The sequence below is a fragment of the Leptonychotes weddellii genome, chromosome 1 (assembly GCF_054177405.1).
Source record: "Leptonychotes weddellii isolate Sample4059 chromosome 1, ASM5417740v2, whole genome shotgun sequence".
Classification (NCBI taxonomy): Eukaryota; Metazoa; Chordata; class Mammalia; order Carnivora; family Phocidae; genus Leptonychotes; species Leptonychotes weddellii.
The window spans coordinates 163,733,183-163,754,881 of record NC_138369.1 but is presented as its reverse complement, the minus strand read 5'-3'; the positions used below and the strand labels follow the sequence as shown (position 1 = coordinate 163,754,881).

The 21,699-nt window shown below is 35.2% G+C and overlaps 1 non-coding gene across 1 annotated transcript; it reads right to left on the bottom strand.

Annotated features, from left to right (window-relative positions):
* Positions 1–9,847: 9,847 nt before the first annotated feature.
* LOC115936512 (U1 spliceosomal RNA) lies at positions 9,848–10,007 on the bottom strand. The gene has a single exon (XR_004071958.1). It is a non-coding gene; the product is annotated as a U1 spliceosomal RNA (small nuclear RNA).
* Positions 10,008–21,699: the final 11,692 nt, after the last annotated feature.

Sequence of the window (21,699 nt, the reverse complement as noted above, 5' to 3'; positions counted from 1 at the left end):
GCTTAACTTTTCTTCATGGTACTTACCGTCTCCCCACAAAAAGCCATCTTGGAATCTCTGTATTTATTTCTTTATAGTGTAGTTTTACCTGTTTTACCATTAAAATGTAAGCTTTGTGAGGGAGGGGATTTTGTGTCTCTTTTTCAACATTACATTCTAAATGGTTAGACTGGTGCTCATTAAATGTTGAGTGGCTAAACTAATGAATCTCAGCAGTTGAAATGCAATTTTGATATGTTGATGACAGACATTTCATAGATAAAATGGAAGCTCTAATCTAATGGAATATTTGTCTTTTTGCACTGTAAGATTTCAATTCCTAAAGGACTGATTGGGTCTTACTTATGTACAAAGCACCTACTTAGTACAGCACCTTAAAATAAAGAAAGACATCTGCTATGAGTTAGCAGAAACATGCCACAAATCAACTTAATTTTTTTAGGGAGGGAGAGACAGAGGGAGAGGGGGAGATGTGGGACTCCATCTCACAACCCTGATCATGAGTCCAAATCAGGAGTCAGACCAACCAATCGAGCCACCCAGGTGCTCCAACTCAAAATATTTTTTGAACTCAAAGGAGAAATAATTTTGTTTTAAGGACAAAAGAAATTGAGAAAATAACTGACTGAAGAAACATGTTGTGGTATAGATCCTGGGAAATTGAATGGCAGGAGTCAAAAATCAACAAGAACATAAGATAAAAAGAGTAAATGAGGGGAGCCTGGGTGGCACAGTCAGTTGAGCAAGGAATCCTGGTTTTGGCTCAGGTCCTGATGTCAGGGTCATGAGATCAAGCCCCATGTAGGGCTGTGCACTCAGTGCGGAGTTTACTTGAGATTCTCTCTCCCTCTCCTTCTGCCCTTCTTGCTCCTGCTTGCTCTCCCCCTCAAATAAATAAATAAACCTTAAATAAAAAAAGAGTAAATGAAATTGGGGAAATGGGAGAGTCTACTTTTACTTGTGATTATCAAGTCTTCTTTAAGTTATTTTTACTAACACATTTATCAATATAAAATAAAACTGCATATGATCCCCTTAAGTAAGTTCTAGTCCACTTTGAAAGAATACTGACAATATTTTTATAGTACCATTTCCTTAGTTGCTATTGTACCTACCTCTATCAATTAATGTTTTTTAACTTTTTTGCATATTTAATATAGTAGATCACCTAGCACATTTTCTATATTTTTATATTACTTAATTTCGAGAAAGTTAAAATGAACTGTCATATTTAAAATGTGTCTATTTTAAAGAAAGAGACTATTAGGTATCTATGAATCCCAACTTGAGCAAAATCCGCATTACTAATTTTGAGAATAAAATTTTTCTTTGTGATTACTTGAACTAGCCAAGATTTCAGTGTCACTGGGGAATTAATGCTGGGATGATCTTGGGATTTGCACAGTAATTGGTTTGACACATATGTTATATACTGTACAGGGCTATGGACACAGATGGTAACAAATATACCAGCCAGGGTCCCAGAGATCAGTATAAAAGTGTGATGAAATTGATTTTTTTTTTCATTCTTTGAGGTTTATAAGTAACCATGCTGGCTAATGAGCTAATTTAGATAAGCTTTAAACAAGAATATAATCATATTAATGGTAATTATTGGAAAGCAGCACAAAACGAAGCTTCATTCCAAGTTTTAATTAGTAATTAAACGAAAAGTTATTTGACCTATGATTAACTTTCAGTGTGTTTTTAAAGTTTATATATATGTAAAGTAGTTTTATTCTACATAACAATGTCTCTAAAGGAAATATTACCAAATATGCTTTTAGTAATGGATATGCTAAAAGTATACTAAATGGTAGAAATGTGGCACAGTTATGAGTACTCTTATATATAAATTAAACTTTAACAAATGGAACCAGAAAAAGTTGCATATGAAAACATCATCTAAATTAATGCCAGTTCTTAAAGAATTAAATGATTTCTGAGTAACGTATTTGCTTTTCCATAACTGGGAAATTGTCTGATGGGTGGTGTGCTATAATGATTGTCATTTGTTAATATGGAAAATATTTAGTATTGACAAATAAATTAACAAATAAAAAATATTAAAATACTTTCTTGAACCCCTTACCATTTGTGATTTCAGCCATAAATGTCTGTAACAAAATATTTATTTTTTTTAAATTTATTTATTTTTAAGATTTTATTTATTTATTTGTCAGGAAGAGAGAGATTCAGAGCACAAGCGGGGTGGGGAGCTGAAGGCAGAGGGAAAAGCAGGTTCCCGCTGAGCAAGGAGCCTGATGTGGGACTCAATTCCAGGACCTTGGGACCATGACCCAAGCCAAAGGCAATTGCTTAACCGAGTGAGCCACCCAGGTGTCCCCTGTAACAAAATATTTAAATACAATGTATAATGTTGTGGTTAATAGTATTTTGAAATCACATATGAAATATTAGAAAATGACATACAATATCTTAACTTTAGAGTTATATCATAGATTTCAATATTCTTAGTAACTCTGAATAGGTGAGTAGAACAAATAGAGGAAAAGGATATTTTAATTGAGAATTGTAGAAGTGTCTACTCTTCTGAAGGTTATTTAAGATCAGTTCTTTTCAATCAGGTTTAATTCATCAGCAAAAATTTTTAAAGTAGCATTGCAACTTAATAGTTTACGATTTGCATGTATGCCTTATGGATGCTCCTGAGCTCTTTTCATATTTTATTTTAAATGTGTGTCTCCTTGCTAGCACCTTCCCCTACCACCAATCCAGGGATTGGAGCCTTGTTCATGTGGGACAAAGTCTGACTTATTTGTCTTTAAAACCTATTACTTTTAGTTCCTAGTACATAAAAGGTGGTCAATAAATATTTGCTGAATGCAGGAACAAATGCAGCTTATCTACTATTATCTACAAGGGGAAACTTTTCGAGATAATAACTAGGGGTATTCATATTTTTAAAAACTCTGAGATGTTAGAAATTCCACTGGTAATTATACAAATTACATAGAATTTGCAAATATCTTTCAAAATACTATTAACCACAAAGTTTTACCAAATATCCTTCCAAGAACTTACACATACAATGATTTAATAACATAATGAGATCTTAACAATACATAATATGAGAAAATATTTACATCTCATGGCACAGAGTTAAGTACTAAAATATTAGCCTAAAGGAACAAAATCAAAGTATCACTTGCACTCTACGATTTCCTGCATCTTCAACAAAGAAAACAGAATATAATTTAATGCCTTCTTGATGACTTGGGGTCATTATCATGAACCTCAGTTATGTGACATTCTATTCTGTTACAAAGACAATGTAACTACAGATGTTGATGGCATGAATCCTGTTATCAAGTTTTAATAGTCTCATGTAATTAGGTGTAAGATACATCACAAAGCAGCAATTATTTTGTCTTCTTCCATATTTTAGTCACTTTCTTTTGTTGTCATTATTTGCTAAGTCCCCATAATTAGCTAAGGAAAAAGCTCGGGGCCAGAGCTTGAGTGTTTTGATTGAAGCACAAGCTATTTGGGGCTGTGGAAGAAAAGGGAAAACAAAACAAGCCATGAAGCAAGCTGTATTCAAAAACAAAATCCTGAGGAAAGTATATAACGTACTTAAAATTTTCCATGAGCTGGGTTTAATATGTTACGCCATACCTACAATGACCTCTAAAACAGTAGAAATTTCCCCAAACACTGGCAGCTGCACATGGTGCCAGATGTTTTATTTAAAAGATTTGAAACTAAAAATCAATTTGGTTGTCATTTATTGTCCTTTTGAGGATTTAACCATAAAATGAATCAATAAAAAGGAGAAGAGGGAGACAAATAAGAATCTATTTTACAATAAATGTAAAAGGGAATTTTTTTTATAACATCAACCTATAATTGTAATAGAATCTTCTACATAGATAGATTGTCTATAGATAGGCATACATATTCCAAACTCATAACAAATCTACTTACTCACAGAGATACTTGGCATGAAAAAAAAAAAAAAACTATTTAATAGGAATGATATATTCAAACGTTTTTTAAAAGGGCTACCAAACATTTTAATGTGAGCCTTTGAAATCATTTAGCTTTTTTCTTTTACCTTTAAATTTTCAAGCTGACCAAACATTTACAATTGGAGAGACTGTCTCATTATTTCTAGAGCAACATTTTTTTTATAATACTCATAGCCGAGCAAATATTATTTAAGGTGAGCAGAGTACCTAACTTTGCAGTTTGCCTGTTATTTTTCCTGTTACTAATGGAGTTAGGTAATCTAATCCTTTTATAGAATTACCCCTTGTGGTATTTATGTCAATGTCATTTTTATTCCTTCTATATCATTCCCATGTAGTAAATAACTCCATGTTGACCTTTACTCATGTGCTGCCTCCCTATGAAAGGGCATCTCGCAATCTATAGACACAGGGAAGGGACCAGGGAAGTTAAGAATGTCATCAGGTAGAAGGTGTCCCAAGGAGAAGGCTGGTCCTCCCTCTTGCTGTGGCCAAGCATCTCAGTGATACTCTGCTCCTAAGTGTTGTCAACTGAGAAGACATACAAGATTTGAGACACAAGAGAGGAAGAGATATTTGCAAACTTTTTTTTCCTAAGGTCTTTCCTCAAAAGCATATGCCTCCAGTTCTTAAATACTTATTATGTGTTCATCTATGTTTTCTGTAATTTTTTTTCATGCTGGAATCCAGAATTGAGCACAGTTTACTGATAAAGGTGTGGTTTATGAGGGTGTTTATAAAGGAAGGAAAGTTGTAGGATCCTGAAAATTGTTTCTATAATCTATTAGGGCTCACTAGTTTTTTTTTTCTTAATATCATGGTTAAATAATCAATTAAATTTTTTTTTAAAGATTTTTATTTATTTATTTGAGAGAGAGAGACTGAGAGAGAGAGCACATGAGAGGGGGGAGGGTCGGGAGGGTCAGAGGGAGAAGCAGACTCCCCGCTGAGCAGGGAGCCCGATGCGGGACTCGATCCCGGGACTCCAGGATCAGGACCTGAGCCGAAGGCAGTCGCTCAACCAGCTGAGCCACCCAGGCGCCCCCAATTAATTTTAATTATAGTTCTCCCAGTTAGTTGTGATGAGGCTAAACCATACACCACCACCACCACGACCACACATCAAGAATGGAAAACCTGACAGGTTATCAAGTACATAGGTGCTGGCCTGACCTGGCAGTGACTTGAGTGAACCATCTAAACGTGTCTGGCTTTCATGTTAATCTGCCAAATTCTTTTAAAGGCCTTCTAGTTATAAAAATTTTAACTCCTAAGAGAGATCCTGAAACACTGCATCTACTTCCCTCAAATATACATTGTTCTTCCATAGCTTCAGGCATTTACTAATGTCTCTTCCTTCTGGAATTCATTTTACTTCACATTTTGGGGAGATCCTAAACTGTTTCTCCCTTCAGGACTAACAAGGAAGCACTTCTAGAATCCTGAATTAAGTACCTCCCTAGATTTCAGGATTCTGTAAAAAATCTGTTGTGGTCAGTGATGGTGGCAGGACTTCCCCCACCTACTGCCTGGATCTGTCCAACATTGTTCATATAGTCATTTTTTTTTTTTTTTTTTTTTGTGGAAACACTACTTCCTGACCCTTTCCCTGGGATGCACCATTGTGAGATAAAAAAAAATTTATCTATTGTCTTTGCCCCTGTTCTTGGCACAGAACTCCTAAAACCCTTGTGATATCTAAGTGATGAAAACACTTTTGTTCTAATATTTGGTCTTTGACCCCATTTCCTGACACAGAGTTCCTAAATTCCTTGGAATTTCCTCAGTAATAGCATTTTTGTTCTTTTTAACAGTAATAATATTTTATTGTTATTTTAATTTTTAATTTTTTTCTTTAAGATCATTTTCTTTTATTTCATCATGATCAGTGTACTCTTTAATCCCCATCTCCTATTTCTCCCAACCTCCCACCCTTCTCCCCTCTGTTAACCAAGCACTTTGTTCTTTATATTTAAGGGTCTGTTTCTTGGCTTATCTCTCTCTTTTTTCCTTTGCTCATTTGTTTTGTTTCTTAAATTCCACATATAAGTGAGATCATATGGTATGTATCTTCCTCTGACTGACTTATTTCGCTTATCATTATACTTTTTAGCTCCATTCATGTTGTTGCAAATGGCAAGATTTCAATTATCTTTTATGGCTAAATAATATTTCATTGTATATGTACACCACATCTTCTTTACCCATTCATCTATCCATGGACCCTTGGGCTGCTTCCATAGTTTGGCTATCGTAGATAATGCTGCAATAAACATAAAGACACATGTATCCCTTTCAATTAGTGTTTTTGTATTTTTTGGTTAAATACCCAGTAGTGTGATTCCTGGATTATAGGGTGGTTCTATTTTTCATTTTTTGAGGAATCTCCATACTGTTTTCCACAGTGGCTGCACCAGTTTGCACTCCCACCAACAGTGCATGAGGCTTCCTTTTTCTCCACATTCTCCCCAACACCTGTTGTTTCTAGTATTTGTTCAACTATTCATCCTTTAATTATTATGTATCTTCTATGGTTTTAGCTTTTCTTCTCAAATATAATATACTAAATGTGTAACAAGTGCATTTTGACCATATTCCTCAAATATTACAAAAATAGCTAAATCTATACTTAATATAGAGGTACTGTTACTGAAGTTCGTTCTATCACTTGATTTTTTAGTTGTATTGATGATTTCAGAATCTTGCAACAGAAACATGAAGCTCTCTGCAATCTCAGAAAACCCCTAGTGTTTTTCCTAGCCTTCACTTCCTGACACCAGCTAGATTTAAGATAACAGTATTACCTGACAGAGATAAGATTGTCACCATAAACATAAAATCAGCAAAGTAAGTTTTCATAAGCTAAATCCATGTTAATAAAGAATAATTAAGATTATTTTATCACTAAATTTGTAAGTTAATATTGTCCTTTCATTTAAAAAAATAATTATGGAGGAAAACAATGGCAGTTTTCCAATGGTTTTTATTTGGAAAAATAAAATGAATTAATATTGATAAAAAAAATAGCCACCATCTTTGGGTCTATCCCATTTTTACTGTCGTTGCTGTTAAAATATTACCGGCCTCCAGACCAGACTCTGATAAGGGCTTTTCTAGAACAGATGCTGGCTGTTGTTCCTGGAAATGAATCTTTGTGGATCTAATCACAGAAAATACATCTAAACTGTTTGCTCAGAAGTAAATCTCAGAGCGATAAATGCATGGAATTGACAAGGAAATAATGCTTTTCAAGTAGTATTGTGCTGCTTAGAATTATAATATGGGTCTTGTTTTCCAAAGAAAATAGCATTATCTTTTTAGTTCAAAATGAGTAATTTGTGGCCTTAGGGCTCATGTGAGACAAGCTTGCAATCCAGCACTGTTCCTTGACTGAGGCCTCATCCAACTATGAGGAACCTTCCTGGCATTTGCATTAGACCCCTTACGCTTTGCAGCTACTCAGGAGCTCAGTGAAAGAAAAGACACTAATTATATGTTGGAAGAATAATGAAATCATGTAAGGGAAAGGAAAAGTACTCCACAGATCACAATGGCAAAAGAACGTAAAATCCCTTTGAGATATTTGTCAGCAAATTCAAGCCCTATCCCACTAACAGGCATGTTTTGCATCATTAACTTTTTGCAACTAAAATTGTTTATCCTTTCTAACCCAAGGTCTCTTTAATCATAATTTAGAACAAGGAATCCTTATATTTCATGGTACAAAAGAGCAATATGTTGACTAAGATAGTTTGAGAGGAAATTGTAAGATATTTTTGAGTGAGCCTCACCTACTGTATCTGAAAATTCACGTATTTATTTTTGATCATTGTACATCTTGTGACTTGTTTTCTTTTCAAATAAAATTACTGAGTATATTACAAATGCAAAATAATTGTATTCTTCAAATATTATAAAAATAGTTATATTTTTGTATAGCATTTTTAGTTGTTGTATATAATGAATTATTTCAATTGCCTTAACACATACCTTTATAAGTATGAAATTACTGTTATCACTTCAGTGGTGTAAGTTGAAGAGGGAAAACTTTGAGGAAAACTATTGCCGCTTAATATATCATAAGATTTTTAAAGCATTCTAAAAAAGATAGTGTTTAAAATATAAAAACTAAACTCACAAGCTTAAACAAACTGCTTTTCTTAATTAGGTATCAGACTAAAAGAACGCAGGAAACTTTTTCGTTAATTAAAAAAGATGTATACCTGGTACCTCTAACAATAAATATTGGTTAACTGATCATAAAACGATTTTTAAAATAACCATCAAAATATTATTACTTAGTACCCTTACCATTCTAACATTATAACCGACTTGTTCCACATCAGCTTTGATAAAAATGTTCTTTAATAAGCCATCCTGGGATCCGTGTGCTTTGCTCTGGAGCTGTGGCATCTATTCAAGTCTCCCTAGCTTCATTCACAGCTCACAATCTCGCTCTTTTTCTGCCTCTGTCATCCCCAATCAAAGCGACTATTATAGCATTGCTTCTTCAATTTTCTGTGTCTGAGTTTCCTGCTACCACTCTCCTTTAGCAGAAACCAAAGCGGAGAGCAGAAAAGAGCTCAAGATAGATTTCCACCCTATGAGATTCATTTCCTCTTATCAAAAACAGGCTCCTTTTCCCCGTACCTCTCCCTGAGAATCTCCATTCCACAACGGAGGTGGATTACAGTCAGACAGTTATTTAAATGCAAAAGGTTTTCTGCAATTTCTTCAGACTCCTAAGGGCAACACACAATTTCTCTCAGCTCAAGGTTTTTTTTTAAGTTAACTTTGTGAATAGTGCTTTGTGAGTTATATAGTCTTTTGTCAACCCCCTCAAGGGGCTAACAGTCTAGGAAAAGTAGAAAATGAATTTTAGTAAAAGCCATTTAAACATGATTTAATAAGGATAGAAAAAAGAAATTAAGGACAATTGTTTTTTTAAAAAAATTAAGGAGATTTTGTCCACAGACACACAAGAATTTACTTCAATCATAACACTGGTAAGATACTTTTGTATTAGTGTTTGTTTATTTTTTTTCCTCAAACTTTAATGCGTTTAGAATCACCTGGGAATCTTGTTAAACTGCTGATTCTGATTTGGTAGATTTTGCAAAGGTGAGATCTGAGATGCTGTATTCTTAACAGGCTCCCATGGTGCTGGGTGATGCTGAAGTTGCTGGTCAAGGACCACACTAAGCTAGATGATAAATCCTTGAAAAAAATCGAGCAGTAAAGAGGCATAGGTAGGAATTGCATTAAGAAAGGAGTCTTTGGGGGCACCTGGGTGGCTCAGTCATTAAGCGTCTGCCTTCAGCTCAGGTCATGATCCCAGGGTCCTGGGATCGAGCCCTGCATCAGGCTCCCTGCTCAGTGGAAGCCTGCTTCTCCCTCTCCCACTCCCCCTGCTTGTGTTCCTGCTCTCCCTATCTCTCTCTGTGAAATAAATAAATAAAATCTTAAAAAAAAAGAGAGAGAGAGAGAAAGAGAGGAGTCTTTGGGTGCGGTTTAAAACAGAGGACCAGATTTTTGGAGACGATTTTGCCGCCTCACAAAGCAGGAAGGAAGCCTTTTAAAAGATACCAACAACACTGGAGTAAAGAATAAATCTTGCCAAGACAAAATAAAACACAAGAGGTAGACACTAACATAAGTATAAGTCACACAGAACTACCAGAATCTTAGGAGGAATACAAAACGTTGTCATAATTAGTGCAGCATAGTAATACTGCAAAATTACTGCACTGTATGTCTACACGCAAAATGTCTACATGCAAAAACAGGATCAAACCTAACTTGCAAATACCTGGCAGTAAATTACAGAGTGTCACATTTGTAAACCAAAAATATCAGGGGAAAATGTAAATGCAGTGTGCCACTACCACGGGTATGACTCTGAGTTTTCCATATTTGGGGAAATTACAGGGGGCAGCATATCCAGAGTGCAACGGATACGCCTCGCCCTGGGAAAACCACCCTCATGATCGTGGTCTCTCTCTCCCAGGTAAGTATCCTTTGTTTTTTTTTTTCCTTTTTAATGAAATGTTGTTCTGATTAAAGTGTTCCTTAATCAGAGTTGATGTTTCATGTTATATAAAGGGCATCAATAACAATGCAATTGAGCAATGAAATAGAGAAGTCTCAATATGGTGCCCTTGCTCAGACCTCAATTTGGGGCTTGACCAGAATATTCATTACAGTCAATGCAAATTCTGATTCCAAAATAGGCTGATTGTCCTTCTCTCACAGAGGTGTGGTCTACTTTAATAAGCAAGCTAGGGCAGAAGAAAAGGAAAATAAGAAAAAGCAATTGGGGCGCCTGGGTGGCTCAGTTGGTTAAGCGACTGCCTTCGGCTCAGGTCATGATCCCAGGTCCTGGGATCGAGTCCTGCATCGGGCTCCCTGCTCTGCGGGGAGCCTGCTTCTCCCTCTCCCACTCCCCCTGCTTGTGTTCCCTCTCTCGCTGTGTCTCTCTCTGTCAAATAAATAAATAAAATCTTTAAAAAAAGAAAAGAAAAAGAAAAAGCAATTAATGGTTTCCCCTAGATGTCGAAATACAGAAATTTTGTTTAAACAAAACAAAACCCATGGGATGCAAACATAAAATTTTAGTGGAAATGGATAATCAGTAAATTCTTTTTTACATTCTGTTATCCTTAAAAAAACAGATCTTTGCCCTTTAGAAAATCTTTTGTTTTGGAAAGAGTAACTTTTAGGAAATCTATCGGTTATTTCACCCATTCTTTTATTCATTCACAGCACAAATATTTGAGTTCCATTGTACTAAGTATGGGCAAGATTCAGTACCTGGCCTCAAGCAGATTACAGTGTAGTTTACTTAAATGTAATAAATTAAAGAGTTACATGTGACTGCCAACTGATGTTTGCTCTATAACATACTACATACTACTCACTTACTGAAATTAGTTTTGGAACTCCTCAGAAACCTGATATGTAAAGCAGGAGAGAAGAGAATTTTGTTTACTAAATCAGGGTCCTGGAATCATAAGCTCCCATATTTCCATTGGATATCTGGCACAAGCCTTTGAATCATTTGAGGAGCATTTAATAAAAGGATGAGAATTTTTCAAAAGGATGAGAAGACTAGGGTAAGGGGAAACAAACAAACAAACAAAAATCCATTTCCTGGGGCTGTTGCCACCCTGGGCCAGATGTTGTCAAGGAGGAAGTAGCCATTGAGACCCAAAATGGACAAGTGTGCATGGGTCCTCTGATGGAGGGTCAACAGCAGCCCCAAATGACTCTGTGGTAGGGATGCATAGCAATAGATACATTTCTTTTTTCTTTTTTTTATTAAAGATTTTTATTTATTTATTTGACAGAGAGAGACACAGCAAGAGAGGGAACACAAACAGGGGGAGTGGGAGAAGGAGAAGCAGGCTCCCTGCTGAGCAGGGAGCCCAAAATGGGGCTCGATCCCAGGACCCTGAGATCATGACCTGAGCTGAAGGCAGACGTTTAATGACTGAGCCACCCAGGCGTCCCTAGATACATTTATTTTTTCTGTTCTTGAAGGCAAAGAACAGATTTCTGATTCTCTGGAAGATCTGGTGTTACAGCTACTGAGTCTTTTTCCTGCCTTCTTTACTTTTCTTTGTGTTCACAAAACAACACTCGATTTTAGCCTAGGCGTTTCTTCATTCTTTGAGAGTTGATAATTACAGTTTTTATCTTCGTGAGTTTAGCTGTCCTTACAAATAGTAAAGCTAGCATGGCTTGAAGAAGGATGTGGTGGGGGTGTGCATACCGAGGCGCGAGGAGCAGTGTTGGGTATCTGGTAGATTCAGGACTCTGATTAATAACTGATATTCTCTGGGGTCCTTCGCTGGTCTCCCTGTCTCGCATTCTCTTCTCCTCTTCCTCCTACTGAGTATACAGAAAGGAGACCCAAGCTACTGCATTTACTCTCCCTTACACTCTGCCCCAGTTCCGAGGCACCAGGGACTCCTGAGGGGATTTCAGGCCTTGAGAGCCGGCGGGGTCGCTGCTGCTGCCTCAGGCCGGGGAACCCTAACTGAGCTGTTCACCTGGTAAGCCGTCTCCAGCTTCTCTGTGTTTTCCTTTTATGGGTTATGTTATTTTCCGACGCTTTAGTTTTTACTTTCCATCTTATTTTAATATTATTTCACCCACTTATCTGCATGCCAGAGTTCTTTCTAGTACTCCACTCTGAACATATTTATTGCTAGATAACTCTCAAAAATTTCCCAGCATCCCGTATTTCCATTGTGTGTCTAATTGCCAGCACCCCCGGAATGCACCGAGAGCTTCCTCAGTCTCTTTCTATCCAACACGTAGCATAACAGCGAGACCTAATTACATGCTTGGTATGATAATAAATAGATGATTTAAAAAATCTGAATCTTGAAGATTTTCTTCCTATGAATATATGCTATAGCGTAACCTAGGTATGCTCTCCCTAGATGGATGTATAATATTGGAAAAGGTAGTTCTGGAAAATGTGAAAAATAATCATAGGAAAATAGCTTCTCCTATGTTTGTGTTTCTAGAGTGTTAGTCATGTTCACTGTCTTATTACACAGAGGCTAAAAGATAAGAGTTTATTTTATATGCCTAAAAGCATTTTTAGACATTTTTTTTGTTTCATACTGGCTGCTTAGCACTCTAATGAAGCATCATGCTTCTTAGCACAATTACTGAATAGAACGATTTGTTGAGGTCTTGCTTCAGGCTGAAGATCTGGATTCTGGAAAGGATCTATGACCTCCCCAGCACCCCCCAGATAGATAGATTTAAATTCAAGTAGGTAGGGACAGAAGGGCTCATTCCACACTGCAACTCCTGAAGAATCTGTGAAAAATAGAGGGCATATCTCCAGGTTAAGACAATAACCACGTGTTTGAAGGTGTCTTAAGGCAGCCCAAGTTTTTCATATTACTGATAGACACACAGGTAAGGAACATCCATTTCATAAAGACATTGTAAATTTAAATAGGTATGTTTTGAAAATATGTCCATGTAACTAACACCATTTATATTTTTCCTGATAGAGTTGGCCAGTGTTATATAGCATCATATACTCCCATATGTACACATGTACACTCTCAAGAAATCATTTATCCTTAAATAAAGACCAACATTAATTTAAATTAACTGTTTGCCTACAACTAGGAAGCAGCTTATGGACTAGGAAAATGTGTGATTATACAATCATTTTTTTTTCAATAAATATTGGCTTGGTGCTGCTGCTTTGATGAGCTGTCCATGACTTATCCTCAAATGCAGATGCCTAACATTCATAATTTGAACTGGTATAATACTAATTCTTTCAGATGCACATTCTCACAGTCCTCAGTTGTATTTCTATTCTAACACAATATCATGATGTAATTATTTGCTTACATGTCTGACTACATTTAAAGCTGTGAGCTTCTCAATGCAAAAGGTGACCTATTTATTGTATGTATAGTAACTAAGGAAAATAAGGGCAATCAACGTATGTTTGTACAATAAATGTATAAATTAATCAATGAATGAATAGACTAGACTTGAGCAAGTAAATTGATTTTAGGTACTCAATTCTTTGAAAAGGATTTCAAGCTCTACACTGCCTTACATGTATATATACTATTAAATAACAAAAATTCAACCAAATAAATTTTAAAGATCTAATTGGCTGTATTAATTGATTCATGAATCAGGCAGCATCCTATCTAGCATGTAAAGGGGAGCTTCAAAGAGTTACAAAGGAGGAAAGGTTTTTAAAGGTAGAGCTGGAATGGGAAATAATATTAGCAAAGAATCCATTGTTTTAGGCAAGATTGCCCTCCTAACAAGAATGAAAGGAGTCCTCAGTAATTTCCTAGTTCTGACCTGGAAATTCCCATGTTGACTGGCTAACAGATACATTTCTGGGGAATTGTAACTGTAGTCAGGATAGGTATTCAGTCTTGGTTTACTGATTTGGAGCCTTAACCTAAGTAATGCCATTTTGGGCCTTTGGTTTTCTTTCAAAAGTACAAACATGCATTAATATATGTGTATATGTTCACATGCACACACAGTCTGAATTCTTATAATGTGCCAGACTTTGGGCTTAGTGCTTTATGTACAAGTTTATTGAACCTCATTCTACATATGAGAGAATTGGTCTAGAGAGATCAGGAACTTACATCAAGTCACACAGATGAAAAGTTTGCAAGTTATGATTGATTGGTTTCAAGGCTTATTAATTTTTCTACAAAATGATTCTAAAGTTTGATATTCTCCACTAATATTATATGCTGATAAATAGAAATGGTCTGTAAAAATAGGTGTATACAATCTTAACTCCCAAGAGATTTTACAAGTCCAAATTTAATTAAATATAAAGAAATGTGTCTGTAGTTGAGAATGAGAAGCAACCTTAAAATGATAAATCTTCCTAAAAACAATAGAGGAATTATAAAGAGAATTGAGACAACAGAGACATCATTTATTTTTATGAGGAAAATGCTGAATCAAGGGCTTTGTAATAGCTATTGAAGAGAAAGAAAACATCCGTAGCTAGGCTTTTTGTTTTCAAGTGATATGTGACATTTACTTTTGATTAAAGATGAATTGAGTTGTAGTATTGGGTTGTATCATCAATTATTAGTTGAACATCTCATATATACCAGAATCTTCACTATGTGCTAGAATACAGCAGTAAAGTAAAAACTAAATGTCTTTGTCCTAAGAGATTTTAGATTTTATCAGTAAAGACATACATTAAATAAATGTCTGCACAAATATTGTGATGAATATTCTAATATGAAATATTCTAATATAAAAATATATAACATTGTAGGACATAAAAGTGGGAGAAATAATACAGTCTCGGGATCAGAAAAAGTCACTCAGGGGAGAAAATATTTAAGCTGAAATTGTAGGAGCTTCTTACTTGATATCAGCCTAAGAGAGTCTCTGCTTTTAAAAGAGCTTCAGTGAAATTGATTGCTTTTTATGTGTCCATGTTTAAAGCAAAAAGGAGAAGTCTACCCCCTGCTCTATCCCCATTTTCATGGATATCCTCTATTTGTCTGTTTTTCTGTCTATCTATCTATCAAGCTACCTACCTACTAATCAAGAGAGAGAGAGAGAGAAAGGAAGGAAAGAAGGAAGGAAAGAAGGAAAGAAGGAAGGAAGGAAGGAAAGAAGGAAGGAAGGAAAGAAAGAAGGAAGGAAGGAAAGAAAGAAGGAAGGAAGGAAGGAAAGGAGGAAGGAAAGATGGAAGGGAGGAAGGAAGGAAAGGAGGATAGGAAAGAACTGTAGAGGTGGCAGATGGACTCAATAAGAAAGGAAGATGACAACAAAACAGGTCAATGGGATATGTATCACTGAAAAATGAAGCCTTGACTCTTGCCTCATGTCATACAGATATGCAGATGTGTTTGGTTTGTCCATGCTATCATTACAGGTACACACACACACACACACACACACACACACACGTTTCCAAGATCAAAAAATGCTTTTTTTCCCTATTGTCTAACTATAGTCTAAGGTAAAGCAGTATTAGAGTCTGCAGTTCAAGTAAATTTAAATGGTCACACTTTTGATTCATCTCATTTTAATTCCCAGAGAACAGCCTCCTACATATTCAATTTATATTTACAAACAGTTTTGTTAATCACCTCGTGAATCAAGGACGTAATCCTCTTTTTAAATGAAATGGCAGCATTGGTAGAACCTACACTCTCTTTCAATGTATGAGAGCCATGCTAGGAGGCAAGTAGGAAGATCCAGGGAAGGAGACATGAATGCTGCCCAGTCCCGCATATCATGCAGTTCAGCCTATGTTGTAAGGTCTTCACTGTTCCAGACAGAGGATTTTTCTCATTTGCAGATATGAACTATGCTCTTCAGGAAAACCGTATTCATTTTGGTATGATCAGCAATGTTCATCACTAATCCATATATTCTGAGGCTGACTATAAGTTACAGATTTTATTCTTATAACAGGTTTTTTGTGCTTTTATTTGCCATCACTATGATCTCTTTGTGTCTTTAGCTCATTTACAGTTTTGTTGGCACATCATCAGCAGGAGGGAATTTTCATCACAATCACTTCATACATTGATAAGAATTTCCAAAGATAGCTCTATTGATCTATCATGTGAGCAACACCCTTAGGAAACAGAGAAGATGGGATTTCTAAAGTGCTGTAGTTATTTGAAATATAGACAGAGAATGAAGACTTTTATCTTTCTTAAATATTTTCACCATCTGAACACAAGACTTAAATCTTATGTAATGGCATAAAAATTCTTATCCTCTAAATAATTTATGAAAAAAATCCTATGTAAGTACAGACTTTGAATGTATACATGCTACGAGAAGCAATCTATTATTCATTCTTCTTGCAATTCTACTACATAGAACAAAAAAGTTTATTATGTTAGAAAAGAAAACAAAAACATATGAAAAAAGGAGTGAAAAGAAATTAAGTTTGACAATGCTGCTAAACTAGCTTTGGGTTCCTCATGTCTCATTTTATATAGTCAGGTCTATGTCAGAATCTCATGAGCAGCAGTGGATGGATTCCCTTGGAGTAATGACAAACAACACTGCTCTCAATCTTTTCTTACTCCTACTCCTCTTGCGTTTATTTTGGGAACTATCATACAGACATTGTCTTCTTTATGTTATCCTCCTCCTAAAGAATATTGAACACTTAAGTATCAAATTAGAAATATATCAGATGGTTGAGCCCACTGTCAATACTTACCTGATACTTTGAATTTATTTCCTTATACAGTTTTTCCTGAGAAACTGTTTCTTACTGCTCCTTACATGTTTCGATTATTCTCTTTTATTATGCTCCATTTGCAGTGTCTTTTACATTTTCTCTTATTTTTAAGGTAAATATATGCATTTTTCCTTTTTCTGGCTCAACAGTTACTGAAACAAAATGAATAATGTTGACAGCTGGAATACAGACAAAGATTTTTGCTTTCAATACCAGCACAGTGCCATATATGTTGCAGGCTACAGTGAAAATTAAGTACATTGTTTAAGTACATAGCAAACTTAAAACATTCATTTTTTCATTCATTTCTCCACTTTCAGTAAATAATAATTAGACCATACTGCTGGACAATGTACGAGATCCGATTTAAGGTTCTTAATGGGTTGGATCTGGCACTTAATTTGAAACCAAATTTGGCTTATTGATTAACACACATGCAAATGGTCCCTTGTAGAATGGACCCACATATAACCTTTAGCTCATTTCTACTGCTACTCATGTTGAATTCAATTAGCCCATCAAGAAATAACTGTTGTGTGCCAAGTTTTGTAATTAGCATATATATTGAGTTTGGTCAGAGAGGAGGACAGAGTGGTTAAAGACAGTGACATTTAAAAATAGAAAAAAGACAACAAGACAAGAAAAGAAAAGGAAAGAAAGAACAGAAAAGAAAGATGAAAACCATCTGGTCCATGCTTTGAAATACTTAAGATCTATTTAGTTATCTAAGTGTGAGCCAGGTAAGTGCTGGGGCATACGATTAAATGGGTGTATGCAGCTTTCCAGTGCTTCCCAGATTGTCTATAAAGGCTTGAACAAAGAGAGTGATCAACACAGCCCAGCAAATAAACTTCAGAGGGGCCCAGAACCAGAGCCTTTTCTATGGGGGAAGAGTCATGGCCAGCACTCAAGAGTACATTTTAGGCAATTCTCTGCTGGGTCACATTTACATATTCTTCTGATGTTCTTGTCTCGCGGAGTCATCCAGGCTACTAGAAAAAAAAAAATTATGAGTTGATATTTTATCCCATTTTAGAACATACGGATGGATGATATTGCACTGGGAATCTAGAGAAAGTAAGTGCTCTTATTTTTTCTTTCAAAGTATCATGAAGTATTTGGGTTATAAATTAGTCATTGACAGAAGTATAATATTTGAATTAATGTAATTGATAAAAACATTTAAAGGACATATTTTTGATGGACCTTCCAAATGTTTTGCTTCAGAATGGAATAGTGGGAACATACCAACTTTGAAGACATACAAATATTCAGATATTGACTCATCATTTAATTTGTGGGTTAAGTAATCAGATAAGTTAATCTATTTGCTACCAATTTACTCTATCAGCAGAATTCAAATCGTATTACTTGCTTCTTTGAATTGTTCTGTGAATTGAATAATGTAACATTTATACCATTTGTGAATCACTGAATGCAAGGCTTGAGCCCTGGTAGATGCTAAAGGAATGGTGGTTGATCGATGATTATGATGATGATGATGTTGAAGAATAAGATGACAATAAAAAAGATGATAAAGCTTGATGGTGAAGATATTCAATAAATATTAGTATGATTTCTTCAGAAAAGATCACATTGACTTAATGTAGGATTATGAAGTGTTGTAAGTAGGAGCCATGATTGGGGTCAATTTCAGAAGTGTAGTGAGTAGATTTAAAATCCACACAATGAAATAATAATTTCTTAAAAGACTATTTATTGAGAAAGAGAGAGAGAGAAAGAGAGAGAGCAAGCACATGCAAGTGGGGGGAGGGGTAGAGGAAGAGGGAGAGGGAGAGAAAGTTCAAGCCGACTCCCCACTGAGTGCCGAGCTCCATCCCAAGACCCTGAGATCATGACCTGTGCTGAAATCAAGAGTCGGACACTTAACCGACTGAGACACCCAGGCGCCCCAGACAATGAAATAATATTATGGAGGAGAAATTACATGTTAACATTTGGATTTCATTGAAAATTAATTCCATGCAAGTGGTGGGTTAAAAGCAATAGAGAGGGAGAGAAGGAGGGATGGAAGAATGGAGGGAGGGAGGGGGAGACATAGTAACTGGAAAAAGGAGACATAAAATAAGCAATAATATACAGAATAGCGGCTAAATTGATTTTAAAAATTCCCCTAAACAATATTTTACTTTGGGTTTAGTACCTTTTTAGTGAACTAGAAATTTGCCCTGTGGAATCTTAAAGTATCAGTAATCATTTGATTATGTAGAAGAAAAAATATAGAAAATTATTGTGATAATTTGGTAATATATAATTGAACCATCCTAAAAAGTCTTGGTGATATTTAATGATTAGCAAAATATACCTAAACCACTTGACATGAACACTCAATATTGCCTTCAAAAGAAGAACATCTTCATTTTTTCTCATCTTCTAAGCTTTATGGCTCTTTGAAGAAATGTTAGCTTTAATATATAAAGTTATCTTCAAGGCAGGTTTGTTGTATTGTAAGAGTAAGCTTCCCTGAAGGAAATGCCACAGATCATATGCCATGATATTGAAGAGCTTATTTCCTGAAAGTCTGGCAAGAATTTCTAAGAAATGTGTGCCCTCCTCTTAACTAAACCAAGAGTGCTTATTCTAATGTAGAAAATAAGCCAGACCTGTATTTTGCACTGTGGAAATAAGACAGTAAGGATTTTTTAAAACTGTTTTTATAATCTAAGTAATTTTTAAAGTACGGTTTTTTGTAGACTTAAAGAATTCTTCTGTAAAAAATCCTGAACTATAAAAACTTCAGGGGATGCCTGGGTGGCTCAGTCATTAAGCATCCAACTCTTGATTTTGGCTCAGGTCATGATCTCAGGGTCCTGAAATTGAGTCCCACATCAGGCTCTGTGGTGAGCGTGGAGCTGGCTTAAGATGCTCTCTCTCCTCCTCCTTCTGCCCCTCTTCCCCACTTGCACATGTGCATGTGTGCATGTGGGTGCTCGTTCTCTTTCTGTCTAATAAACAAACTTCAGAAGGTAGAAGTTTTAAAAATATCCCTTAGCATATTTTTATACTTTATAAAGAAAAAACATTCTTCAGCTTTACGTTTTAATGATGTGAAAGTTGGTTATATGGCATCTCCCTCTCTCTCTCTCTCTCACACACACACACACAACCTGTTATCTGTGCATATATAATACTACTATGTGATATTAGTATAAATATTATACAACTATATTAAAATATATGCATGTGTGTGTGTGTTTTTAAATTTTTCTTTGCCACGGCAATCTCAAGAATATCCACTAAATTGCATTTCCTACTTCTGATAATATTCATTGGTAGTTCTGTTATTTACTAAAACGATAAATTATTATAAAATCATTTAAATGGTATCGAAAGGATATTGTTTTAGATGTGAAGTAATGAAATTTGATTTTGTGATCTTTTTAAAAAGTTATTCCTTTCCTTTAAAAATGCTTTTTGGGCCATAATTTGATATTACAAATTGAGAAATGACATCCTTACTTATTAAGAAAATTATTAGAAGGGAACAAAGTTATCTATGTTTAAAAACCTTAAGAATAACTTAAAGTTAATGTACAGTGTTTTTCAGAATAAATTTTCTTCAATGAACATTTGAAATATTTAATGAACTTGAAATGTATTTATAAATGTTGAATAATGCAACCTGTTGGGGTGAACTTAGTCTTCAGGTTTTTTGATATCTGAGTTTCCTTTTATAATATGAATATGAATGTGTTATAATTATTGTTTTATTGCCACAATTCAATTGAATTTTTCTTATATTTTTTCTTGTATATATATTTAATATATATAATGCTGCTGATAAAATAGAATTTTGATTAATATTGTTAACACTATTTGAGGAACCATTGTTTACAAGATATTGTCTTAGGAATAGAAAAGATTGAAAAAGATACCAGGCTTAAGACATTAAAAGGTGTATGCTTTCAATAGAATGCTGTAAGATGTAATAACTGAACTATACATGTTGTTCTATGGGAACTCAGTAACTAGTTAATTTTTCCTTAGCATTTTGTTATATATTCTACTTCATAAGTCTGAGACCATTTTGCTTTTACCATTTCTATAGTATTCAATACTAAATGGTTTATGATAAATAATCTTTTCTTGTTGGCTCTTTGCATGTTGGTGGTGGATGCTGGATTAATATAAAAATACTTGAAGACTAGGGGCACCTGGGTGGCTCAGTCGGTTAAGCACCTGACTCTAGGTTTCAGCTCAGATCATGATCTCAGGGTTGTGAGGTGGAGCCCTGCATCGGGCTCTGTGCTCAGTGTGGAGTCTGTTTCAGATTCTTTCTCTCTGCCCCTCCCCACATGCATCCACCCTCTCTCTCTCTCAAATAAATAAAATCTAATACATTTTTTAAAAATTTTATTTATTTATTTGAGAGAGGGAGAGAGTGTGTGTGAGTGGGTCTGGGGCAGAGGAAGAGGGAAAGAATCTCAAGCAGATTCCCTGCTGAGCATGGAGCCTAATGTAGGGCTCCATCTCGTGACCCTGAGATCATGACCTGAGCCAAAATCAGGAGTCAGATGCTTAACCAACTGAGCCACTCAGGCATTCCTACATATAATATTTACATTATGTATCCTTACTCTATTAAGGGGGATATTTTCATCCATGCGTTTGTCTCAATTTATTTTAAAATTACACAATTAAACATTTTAACAAAAGTGGTACTATTTTGATAACAATATAATTCATTTTAAATGAGAACGTTGGAACAAATGGGTAAAAATCAAAACACAGTGAAAAACCTATGTGATAAATCATTATTTTTAAAATCTCAATTAAATAATACCAATGTCAACATCTGACACAAGGTTTTCAGTCTATTTGTTGTTAATGTATTTTGGGGGCATTTCTATAAAGTTTTTCCAAGTTTCATTCAGTGAGCATAAATGTATTGCATTCAAATATGCAAAGTATCATGCAAACATCGTGTAATAT